Source organism: Phyllobates terribilis, unplaced genomic scaffold, assembly GCF_046119375.1.
Source record: "Phyllobates terribilis strain yellow unplaced genomic scaffold, ASM4611937v1 Scaffold_11__3_contigs__length_659146591, whole genome shotgun sequence".
Taxonomy (NCBI): domain Eukaryota; kingdom Metazoa; phylum Chordata; class Amphibia; order Anura; family Dendrobatidae; genus Phyllobates; species Phyllobates terribilis.
In genome coordinates this window covers 317860544-317873058 of record NW_027362771.1, presented here as the reverse complement: position 1 = coordinate 317873058, position 12515 = coordinate 317860544, and positions in this window count along the sequence as shown.

Sequence of the window (12515 nt, the reverse complement as noted above, 5' to 3'; positions counted from 1 at the left end):
AAGCCAGTGGTCTCCAACCTTTTTCTTTTCATTACCTTGAAAGCCACATTCCACTCTGAGAGATGGTCGCAACCCACAATCTGTACGAAGAAATCATAGAAGCCATATTGCGACCGATCGTGGACAACCAGTCGTTAAAAGGTTATTCTGTCATTTCCAGATTAATGTGGGTCAGAGGATGGGTGTATCAACTTATTTTATATTTCTAGATTCAATTGGCCTTTGTAAAACTTGGGCCAGTTACATCCGCAAATTTAGAAATTGACTGGCTCCCTGTACTTGTCCACATAGTGGACCGGTGCAGAAACGGTCTGCTTTTACATGTACTAGTCTGGCCTGTATGTCGGACAAGACTATTTATCTGATTTATAATTCCCTTTTATTTATTTTCTTTGCATTTTGTTAGTTGCTGGAAAAAAATCTTTTAACACTTCTGTTTATTAAAGTATTCTTACTTTGCAGCATTTTTTCCTCACACCTGCCTAAAACTTTTGCACAGTGCTATATATCTGGTTCATACTGTGTATTATAAAAAGCGGGAGTGTTAGGTCTTTTTCACTCTACCATTGTGGTACCTTTTTATTACAGAACCATGACTGATGGCAGAGACTCCCATTAGAGCCGCTGGCGGCAGTATGAATATAGCCTTTTATGCTTGGCATGAGCACTGTATACAAGTTTCAATGGGGTGCAGTCTGTTACTTTTTGTATGTATTGAAGAATTGGTTGCTGACTTACTCCCAGTCTTGTGCACTGTACTGATGTAAATCATCAACAGTAGTTTATGGTAACTATACTCGCTGAATCAAGACATGAGTGATGGAAGAACTTGCAGCATTCTCTTACTATTTCATGTAATATGATATGAGATTGAAATTCAGGTAAAGTACCAGGAAACATGGCTATCATTACCTCAACAGCCAATGTACATTGAAATTTTGGACACACGTCTTATTCCATCAACAGAAAATAGGTGATGATGAGGTCATTTTTCAGGATGTTAAGGCATCTTGCCACAGAACAAAGAACTTATTTGCTATATTTTCAGGAAAAGCATACCCATGCAATTTCATAGTCCGCAATCAAAATGGATCTTGATCTCATTGAAAATTTGTTAGGAACTCAAAAAAAGGGTCAATGACTAGGGCTCCATCCAAGTACAGCTGATTAGTTAGCTGTGCTACAAGAAAGTTGGAACCGGCCTGATGTAGAATACTGTTTATTATTAGTGAAGTTCATGTCGCAAAGAATTCACGCTGTCATATAAACCCAGGGAGTATTACTGTAATTGGAGTTTTTTTCTGTTGATTTCATAACTCTTTGGTCCAACAATCCACCAAACTCTCACATAGCGTACTGTTAATAGTACTGTTAATGATTATCTCTTACATTCCCCAATATAACTGTCTAATAAACACACAATATGGTAATCTGCTTTATGCAATCTTCCTCGTTTATATGAATCGTATAGCCACATTAACAATAATGATCATGAGATGCAGAATTTGAACACATAATCTCCCATTGTGTTACAGTCCATAAGACCAAGTCCATGTTTCTAAAGTTCCATTGCCATGTGGAGATTCGCTAGAAGTCAATTCAGCATATGTATTAGTTATGTAATGCCAAGTGGAATCCATTTACTGTGAAATCTCTACTTGGCAATGCAACTTTAGAAACTTTCACCTAATCTGATGGACAGGCGCGAATGGGTAATTATAACGTGGTCATATTCTTTGTCTAATGACATGGTCATTATTGTCAATGAAGCTCTGAAATTCATATAAGAAGATTGCATAAAGCTACTACATTGTAGTAACAACTAAATTGTCTTTTTTTTCCAGAATTTTTGGAAAAACTTTAATTTGTTTGTGGTACATTATATTTCTTGAATGCAGTGTATTAAGGTATTAAACATTTTTATGTCATTTAATTTACTACAAATAAAAAAAAAAACAAATGAACATCCACTAATTGCAATGATTCCAGGAGGTGCTACAGATCCGTGGAAAATTTGCTGTATAGCTGTCACAACACTTGTAGGATATCCCGAGGCTAGGAGCTCCTTCCCTATTCCTAAAGCTAGGGACGCCCTAGCTATCCCTGCTCCTCCTATTACTTCTGATGGTGAAGATGCCGGGTCCATGTGCCTTTCTGAGCTCCTAAATCAGCCCTTATCTGTTCCCTCCCCCACCCAGGGAAATGGGGAGCAGTAGTGTATAAGAATACACAAACCAGACTAACAAGCAAAGACATGCAGGGATAAATAAAAATACCAGTTATACAAATGTGCACTCACAAACAACAGAGTAGAACACCGGGAAGTAAAGTTAATGGAAAAACAAATAGGAGAGGATGAGTATAGCACACAGACAAACTACCAAGCAATAGTCTTTAGAACAACACTCCAAATGCCTCCACAAACAACCAACACCTCTAACTCCAGAACTAGGCAGTAAGAAACTAATACTGGCAATCCCTGATTGCCAGTATATATATCAGAGGGGAGTGGCCAACACTGAACAGCTGAGACCATCAAAGCATGGAACGCTTAGAAGCTCTCAGCTGAACAGATTAACCCCGTACACTGCTAGAAGAAACCTGCACCATTTAATATGATAGTGAACTGCTTCTAATCTGTGCAGGAGTACGTGAAATCAGACACCGCAGTCTTCTGGTCCCTCTCTGTCGCGGTAAAGCCATGACAATAGCCATGTGAATGAGGCCAAAAGAAGTTTTCTAGGATTATGTAAAGTCATATTAAAAAGTAAGTACACCCCAAAAAAATAATATTTTTATCATATGAAAAAGAGGTAATGATTGCATAAGAGCTATAGTAGCAAAGTGTGAAAGTGACTTACCCATCACGCCCAATGCACGTTTTGTGAAGCTGTTGTCTAATCCACCGTACTGAAGGTTGTGTTATATGTGAGGAGCCGTTGGATACAGCATTGGTGAGATAAAGAGCCATGTTAAGGTCTTCACCCAAAACCGACATGCCATCTGTGAAGTCATCCACTTGTTCTTAGAAATGTAGGAGTGCAAAACATTGGTCTATATTGGGTAAATATAGAGAGGCGAACATATATACCTGCAAATCAGTATGGGCCTTCACCAACAACATCCTTCCCTCTCAATCACTGTAACTCCAATGGTAGGGAACTCAAAATCAGAGTTCTAGTTTCTCTAGATTTTGGATCAGAGGTGGGACTATGATTTGCAAAAGGGTACCACTTACCAGATAACCTGTAAGACTTATATGGACATCAGTAGGTTTCCTAAAGGAAAGTCGAGCTCCAGTCTCTTAACTAACAGGAATCTCAATTACGTTGAATAATGCTGTTACTCCAAGCCCAAATTCCAGGTCAGGACACGAGAATCAGGCGTCAGTGCAGCAGGCAAGTGAGGCATGCAGTAAACAGCAGAGGTGCAGGACACCGCAGGCGGACAGGAGACCGAGTGCAAGTAGCAGAGGTGCAGGAGACCACAGGCGGACAGAAGACTGGGAATAGGTAGCAGAGATCCTGGAGACCGTAGTTGGACAGGAGACCGGAAACAAGTAGCAGAGGTCCTATTGACCGCAGGGAGATAGAAGACTGGGAGCAGGTATAGGCCAAGGTAGATGATCACATAGGATCACGCCGGTCCATCTGCAAAGCCAGATGTGGAGCACAACAGAGTTCAGCTGACCAGGGAGAGGGGAGCAAAGCCCCGATTCTAAACAGGTGAAAACAAATGCCCTCTGCTCATGGAGTTGCTACTGGTCTGTATTACTGCCATATGGTTTGTGCACTATGCACCATGAAAACAAGATAGAACATACATTTCTTGGAAATTAAGACCCAATCCAAAAAAAACAAGTTTGACTCTAAATGTTTCACTCTTTGTTGCTTTGAAAATGGCTGTCCACCAACGTTCACCATCCAACCTGAAAGAACTGGAAGGGATGGCAGAGGATCCCCAAATCCATGTGTGAAAAACTTGTTGCATCATTCCCAAGAAGACTCATGGCTGTACTAGCTCAAAAGGGTGCTTCTACTCAATACTGAGCAAAGGGTCTGAATACTTATGACCATGTGATATTTCAGTCTTTCTTTTTTAATAAATTTGCAAACATTTCTACATTTCTGTTTTTTTTCAGTCAAGATGGGGGGCAGAGTGTACTTTAATGAGAAAAAAATGAAGTTTTTAGAATTTACCAAATGGCTGCAATGAAAAGAGTGAAAAATGTAAAGGGGTCTGAATACTTTCCGTACCCACTGTACTATTCAGCCTGGCTAGAGACATGTCGGTATCAGTCTCTCCATTCACAGTATTACCAGATTATATGAAGTGGGTTAATCCATATACTAGTCTACAGTCATGGCCAAAAGTTTTGAGAATGACACCAAAATTTTATTTTCACATGATCTGCTGGCCTCTGGTTTTTATTAGTGTTTGTCTGATGTTTATATCACATACAGAAATATAATTGCAATCATATTATGAGTACCAATAGTTTATATTGACAGTTAGAATGAGTTAATGCAGCAAGTCAATATTTGCAGTGTTGCCCCTTCTTCTTCAAGACCTCTGTAATTCTCCCTGGCATGCTCTCAATCAACTTTTGGACCAAATCCTGACTGATAGCAGTCCATTCTTGCATAATCAATGCTTGCATTTTGCCAGAATTTGTTGATTTTTGTTTGTCCACCCGTCTCTTGATGATTGACCACAAGTTCTCAATGGGATTAAGATCTGGGGAGTTTCCAGGCCATGGACCCAAAATCTCTATGTTTTGTTCCATGAGCCATTTAGTTATCACCTTTGCTTTATGGCAAGGTGCTCCATCATACTGGAAAAGGCATTGTTGGGCGCCAAACTGCTCTTGGACGGTTGGGAGAAGTTGCTCTTGGAGGACATTCTGGTACCATTCTTTATTCATGGCTGTGTTTTTAGGCAAGACTGTGAGTGAGCCGATTCCCTTGGCTGAGAAGCAACCCCACACATGAATGGTTTCAGGATGCTTTACAGTTGGCATGAGACAAGACTGGTGGTAGTGCTCACCTCTTCTTCTCCGAATAAGCTGTTTTCCAGATGTCCCAAACAATCGAAAAGGGGATTCATCAGAGAAAATGACTTTGCCCCAGTCCTCAGCAGTCCACTCTCTGTACCTTTTGCAGAATATCAGTCGGTCCCTGATGTTTTTTCTGGAGAGAAGTGGCTTCTTTGCTGCCCTCCTTGAAACCAGCCCTTGCTCAAAGAGTCTCCGCCTCACAGTTCGTGCAGAAGCACTCATACCAGCCTGCTGCCATTCCTGAGCAAGCTCGGCACTGCTGGTAGTCCCATCCCGCAGCTGAAACAGTTTTAAGATACGGTCCTGGCGCTTGCTGGTCTTTCTTGGGCGCCCTGGAGCCTTTTTGACAACAATGGAAGCTCTCTCCTTGAAGTTCTTGATGATGCGATAGATTGTTGACTGAGGTGCAATCTTTGTAGCTGCGATACTCTTCCCTGTTAGGCCATTTTTGTGCAGTGCAATGATGGCTGCACGTGTTTCTTTAGAGATAACCATGGTTAACGGAAGAGAAACTGATACCAACAACCAGCCTCCTTTTAAAGTGTCCAGTGATGTCATTCTTACTTAATCATGACTGATTGATCGCCAGCCCTGTCCTCATCAACACCCACACCTGTGTTAATGGATCAATCACTAAAACGATGTTAGCTGCTCCTTTTAAGGCAGGACTGCAATGATGTTGAAATGTGTTTTGGGGGTTAAAGTTCATTTTCTGGGCAAATATTGACTTTGCAAGTACAGTAATTGCTGTTAAGCTGATCACTCTTTGACATTCAGGAGTATATGCAAATTGCCATTACAAAAAATGAAGCCGTAAACTTTGGAAAAATTACTATTTGTCTCATTCTCAATACTTTTGGCCATGACTGTACACCTGGATATTTTATATCCAAAAACCACTCGCCAGGATAAATATAAAATCAATCATATTTTATTTACAAAACTATGTTAAAAGGTCATGTACCACAATGAAAAAATGATACATATATAAAGATTGTACAAAGAGGATTATTCAAGTAAAGAAACAAGGAGTGATGGTAACCAAGGTAAGATTCCAAGCATGATTACAAATTCATATTTGCTTATATCAATACAGAAAAAAGCCACCAGCTAGCATAAGTGTTTTTGTCTACAATGGACTTCTATCAATCAGGCATAATCACTTTAAAGCAAAGGTGCATCAATTTCCAACTTACCCATAGTGACACCAATTTATGGGAACCACCACAGCCACTCCGATGCGCGTTTCGCACTCTATGCTTTATCAAGGGGAGTGTGACACTGTGGGGATGGTGTTCTTCGTGATGAACTGTGTTGGTTTGGCGCTAGACATAGCGTTTACCTTGGTGGCCAAAAAGTTCAATTTTGATCTCATCTGACCACAGCACCTTCCTCCATACATTTGGGGAGTCTCCTACATGTCTTTTGGCAAACTCAAAATTAGCCTTACAATTTGTGTAAGTAAAGCTTCTTTTCTGCCCACTCTTCCGTAAAGGCCACTTCGATGGAGTGTATGACTTATTGTGGTCGTATGAAAAGATACTCCAGTCTCTGTTTGGGAACTCTGCAGCTCCTTCAGGGTTATATTTGGTCTCTGTGCTGCCTCTCTGATTAATGCACTCCTTACCTGGGCTAAGAGTTTTGGTGGACAGCCCACTCTTGGCAGCAGTGGTGTAAGGACCACAGGTCCTTGACGCACATCCAGCTGAAGTGTACTGCACCGCACAGACCCATCGGGTCCGTGCGTGGCGATACACACTGCCAGCCAATCAGAAGCCAGCAGCTGACGTCGGCGTCCACATGACCAGGGGCTCATGGCAGCTGCCGGCTTCAGAAGAAGACACCGCGTGGAGGGAAAGTGAGTATTTTTATTTTTTTAAATCAGTGGCCATACTACTACATGGATGAAAATGGGCTGTGCATTATACTCTCGGTAACTATGGAATGTGCATTATACTTTATGGATGACTATGGGCTGTGCATTATACTTTATGGATGACTATGCGCTGTGCATTATACTTTATGGATGGCTATGCGCTGCACATTATATTTTATGAATGACTATGGGCTGTGTATTATACTTTATGGAGTACTATGTGCTGTGCATTATATTATATGGATGACTATGGGCTGTGCATTATACTTTATGGGTGACTATGCGCTGTGCATTATACTTTATGGATGACTATGGACTGCATTATACTTTATGGATGACTATGGGCTATGCATTATACTTTATGGATGACTATGCGCTGTGCATTATACTTTGTGGATGACTATGCGCTGTGCATTATACTTTGTGGATGACTATGCGCTGTTCATTATACTTTATGGAAGACTATGTGCTGTGCATTATACTATATGGATGACTATGGGCTGTGCATTATACTATATGGAGGACTATAGGCTGTGCATTATACTTTATGGGTGACTATGCTCTGTGCATTATACTTTATGGATGACTATGGATTGTGCATTATACTTTATGGAAGACTATGTGCTGTGCATTATACTTTATGGAGGACTATGGGCTGTGCAGTATATTATATGGAGGACTATAGGGAGTTCATTATACTTCTGCTATAGGAACCCATGACTTCTATGTACACTCCCGGGGAGTATAATAGTTTATTTTTTTCTATATATTAAAGAACAGTGGAAGAACGGGATACATATACCAGGATAGGGGATATATACCAGGAAGAAGGCCAGGATAATGGACATATACCAGGGTGGGGGATATATATACCAGGATAGGGCCAAGGGCGGATGGAGGGCGTATATATATACTGTTCAAAAAAATAAAGGGAACACTTAAACAACAGAATATCATGCCTGATAATGCCCCGTCTCATGCTGCACATAACACATCTGCATCTCTGGCTGATATGGGCATAAAAGGGGACAAACTTATGATGTGGCACCCATGCTCCCCTGACCTCAACCCCATTGAGAACCTCTGGAGCATCATCAAAAGGAGTGTCTATGATGGCGGGAGGCAGTTCACATCTAAGTTCACATCTAAGCAACAGCTCTGGGAGGGTATTCTGTCCTCATGCAAAACAATTGAAGCAGAAACCATCCAAAACCTGACAAATTCAATGGACGAGAGAGTTCAGAAGCTCCTTTCGAACAAGGGGTCCTATGTGCAAATGTAACATCACCTAGAATAAAGTTTTGAGTTGCAAACTGTTTGATTTCAGTTTGTAATAACCTGCTAATGCTTATAATTTAAAAAATGACCATTTTTTTGTTCTTTATTAAAATGAAAAGGTTGAAAACTCTGCTGTGCATAATAATTTGGAACATGCATTTTGAGTGCAGTTTGTTTTTTATTTTTTTAAAAATATACTGTTATCATAGGCAGTTTGTATAAAAACCTTTCAATTGTACTCTAATAGTTATTTGACTGGAAAATTACAATGACTGCAATTCATATAGGTAATTTGGGAAAATCTGAGAAAATATTTGCATAATAATTTGGAACACAGTGTATAACTCCAAGTAAATAAAACTTGTGTGAAATCAAACTGTCCACTTAGGAAGCAACACTGATTGACAATCAATTTAACATGTTGTTGTGCAATTGGAATAGACAATAGATGGAAATTATTGGCAATTATCAAGACTCACTCAATAAAGGAGTGGTTCTGCAGGTGGGGACCACAGACCACTTCTCAGTACCAATGCTTTCTGGCTGATGTTTTGGTCACTTTTGAATGTTGGTTGTGCTTTCACACTCGTGGTAGCATGAGACGGACTCTACAACCCACAGAAGTTGCTCAGGTAGTGCAGCTCATCCAGGATGGCACATCAGTGCGAGCTGTGGCAAGAAGGTTTGCTGTGTCTTTCAGCGTAGTGTCCAGAGGCTGGAGGCGCTACCAGGAGACAGGTCAGTACACCAGGAGACGTGGAGGGGACCGTAGGAGGGCAACAAACCCAGCAGCAGGACCGCTACCTCTGCCTTTGTGCAAGGAGGAACAGGAGGAGCACAGCCAGAGCCCTGCAAAACGACCTCCAGCAGGCCACAAATGTGCATGTGTCTGCACAAACGGTTAGAAACCGACTCCATGAAGGTGGTATGAGGGCCCGACGTCCACAAATGGGGGTTGTGCTCACAGCCCAACACCGTGCAGGGCGCTTGGCATTTGCCACAGAACACCAGGATTGGCAAAGTCACCACTGGTGCCCTGTGCTCTTCACAGATTAAAGTAGGTTCACACTGAGCACATGTGATAGAGTCTGGAGACGCCGTGGAGAGCGATCTGCTGCCTGCAACATCCTTCAGCATGACCGGTTTGGCAGTGGGTCAGTGTGGGGTGGCATTTCTTTGGAGGGCCGCACAGCCCTCCATGTGCTCACCAGAGGTAGCCTGACTGCCATTAAGAACCGAGATGAGATCCTCAGACCCCTTGTGAGACCATATGCTGATACAGTTGGCCCTGGGTTCCTCCTAATGCAGGACAATGCCAGACCTCATGTGGCTGGAGTGTGTCAGCAGTTCCTGCAAGATGAAGGCATTGAAGCTATGGACTGGCCCGCCCGTTCTCCAGACATGATTCCGATTGAGCACATCTGGGACATCATGTCTCGCTCCATCCACCAACGTCACGTTGCACCACAGACTGTCCAGGAGTTGGCGGATGCTTTAGTCCAGGTCTGGGAGGAGATCCCACAGGAGACCACCCGCAACCTCATCAGGAGCATGCCCAGGCGTTGTAGGGAGGTCTTACAGGCACGTGGAGGCCACACACAATACTGAGCCTCATTTTGACTTGTTTTAAGGACATTACATCAAAGTTGGATCAGCCTGTGGTGTGTTTTTCCACTTTAATTTTGGGGGTGACTCCAAATCCAGGCCTCCATTGGTTGATAAATTTGATTTCCATTGATGATTTTTGTGTGATTTTGTTGTCAGCACATTCAACTTTGTACAGAACAAAGTATTTAATGAGAATATTTCATTCATTCAGATCTAGGATGTGTTATTTGAGTGTTCTCCATGTTTTTTTGAGCAGTGTATATATATTTATATATATATATACAGTACAGACCAAAAGTTTGGACACACCTTCTCATTTAAAGATTTTTCAGTATTTTCCTGACAATGAAAATTGTACATTCACACAGAAGGCATCAAAACTATGAATTAACACATGTGGAATTATATACTTAACAAAAAAGTGTGAAACAACTGAAAATATGTCTTATATTCTAGGTTCTTCAAAGTAGCCACCTTTTGCTTTGATGACTGCTTTGCACACTCTTGGCATTCTCTTGATGAGCTTCAAGAGGTAGTCCCCGGAAATGGTTTTCACTTCACAGGTATGCCCTGTCAAGTTTAATAAGTGGGATTTCTTGCCTTATAAATGGGGTTGGGACCATCAGTTGTGTTGTGCAGAAGTCTGGTGGATACACAGCTGATAGTCCTACTGAATAGACTGTTAGAATTTGTATTATGGCAAGAAAAAAGCAGCTAAGTAAAGAAAAATGAGTGGCCATCATTACTTTAAGAAATGAAGGTCAGTCAGTCCGAAAAATTGGGAAAACTTTGAAAGTGTCCCCAAGTGCAGTTGCAAAAACCATCAAGCACTACAAAGAAACTGGCTCACATGAGGACCGCCCCAGGAAAGGAAGACCAAGAGTCACCTCTGCTTCTGAGCATAAGTTTATCCGAGTCACCAGCCTCAGAAATCGCAGGTTAACAGCAGCTCAGATTAGAGACCAGGTCAATGCCACAAAGAGTTCTAGCAGCAGACACATCTCTACAACAACTGTTAAGAGGAGACTTTGTGCAGCAGGCCTTCATGTTAAAATAGCTGCTAGGAAACCACTGCTAAGGACAGGCAACAAGCAGAAGAGACTTGTTTGGGCTTAAGAACACAAGGAATGGACATTAGACCAGTGTAAATCTGTGCTTTGGTCTGATGAGTCCAAATTTGAGATCTTTGGTTCCAACCACCATGTCTTTGTGCGACGCAGAAAAGGTGAACGGATGGACTCTACATGCCTGGTTCCCACTGTGAAGCATGGAGGAGGAGGTGTGGATGGTATGGGGGTGCTTTGCTGGTGACACTGTTGGGGATTTATTCAAAATTGAAGGCATACTGAACCAGCATGGCTACCACAGCATCTTGCAGCGGCATGCTATTCCATCCGGTTTGCGTTTAGTTGGACCATCATTTATTTTTCAACAGGACAATGACCCCAAACACACCTCCAGGCTGTGTAAGGGCTATTTGACCAAGAAGGATAGTGATGGAGTGCTACGCCAGATGACCTGGCCTCCACAGTCACCAGACCAGAACCCAATCGAGATGGTTTGGGGTGAGCTGGACCGCAGAGTGAAGGCAAAAGGGCCAACAAGTGCTAAGCATCTCTGGGAACTCCTTGAAGATTGTTGGAAGACCATTTCCGGTGACTACCTCTTTAAGCTCATCAAGAGAATGCCAAGAGTGTGCAAAGCAGTCATCAAAGCAAAAGGTGGCGACTTTGAAGAACCTAGAATATAAGACATATTTTCAGTTGTTTCACACTTTTTTGTTAAGTATATAATTCCACATGTGTTCATTTATAGTTTTGATGCCTTCAGTGTGAATGTACAATTTTCATAGTCATGAAAATACAGAAAAATCTTTAAATGAGAAGGTGTGTCCAATTTTTGGTCTGTACTGTATATATATACAGTTGAAACCAGAAGTTTACATACACTATATAAAAAGACACATATGCTTGTTTTTCTCAAAATCTGATATGAAATCAGAATAAACCTTTCCATTTTAGGTCAATTAGAATTACCATAATTTTTAATATTTGCCAAATGCCAGAATAATGAGAGAGAGAATGTTTTAAGGCATTTTTATTACTTACTAAAAATTCAAAAGTTTACATACATTTCATTAGTATTTGGTACCATTGCCCTTGCCTGAATGACTTGGGCCCATTCCTCCTGACAAAACTTGTATATCTGATCCAGGTTTGTAGGTCGCCTTGTTCCCACCTGCCTTCTCAGCTTTACCCATAAATTTTCCATAGGATTGAGATCAGCGTTTTGTGATGGCCACTCCAAAACATTTAGACAACAAAAGTTGGAAGACTGTGGAGAAGCCATGTGATTACCCACAATCATGTGGGGGCAAATGTTACAGCTGCCACAGGGGTATGTGCCCACTAGTCTGGTGCTTCGACCGAGAGATTGAGTAGGGCGTTGAAAATGACTAGAATAAAGTGAGTCACCCAGATTTTTTGGCCTTCTAGCAATCAATTTTGGATTCCAACTCATTTACACCTATTAACCTCACTTCCCTTCAGGTATTCCTCCTGGCTGCATTTTCCCTTTTCTTCCACCATGTTCATGTGACCTGGTCTATGGCTTGCAAAAAAATTTTTTTTTCTTTCCATTTATAATGGTTAGTTTTTACTCTATCTAATTTGCCTTTGTCATATCCTGAGGGTTACC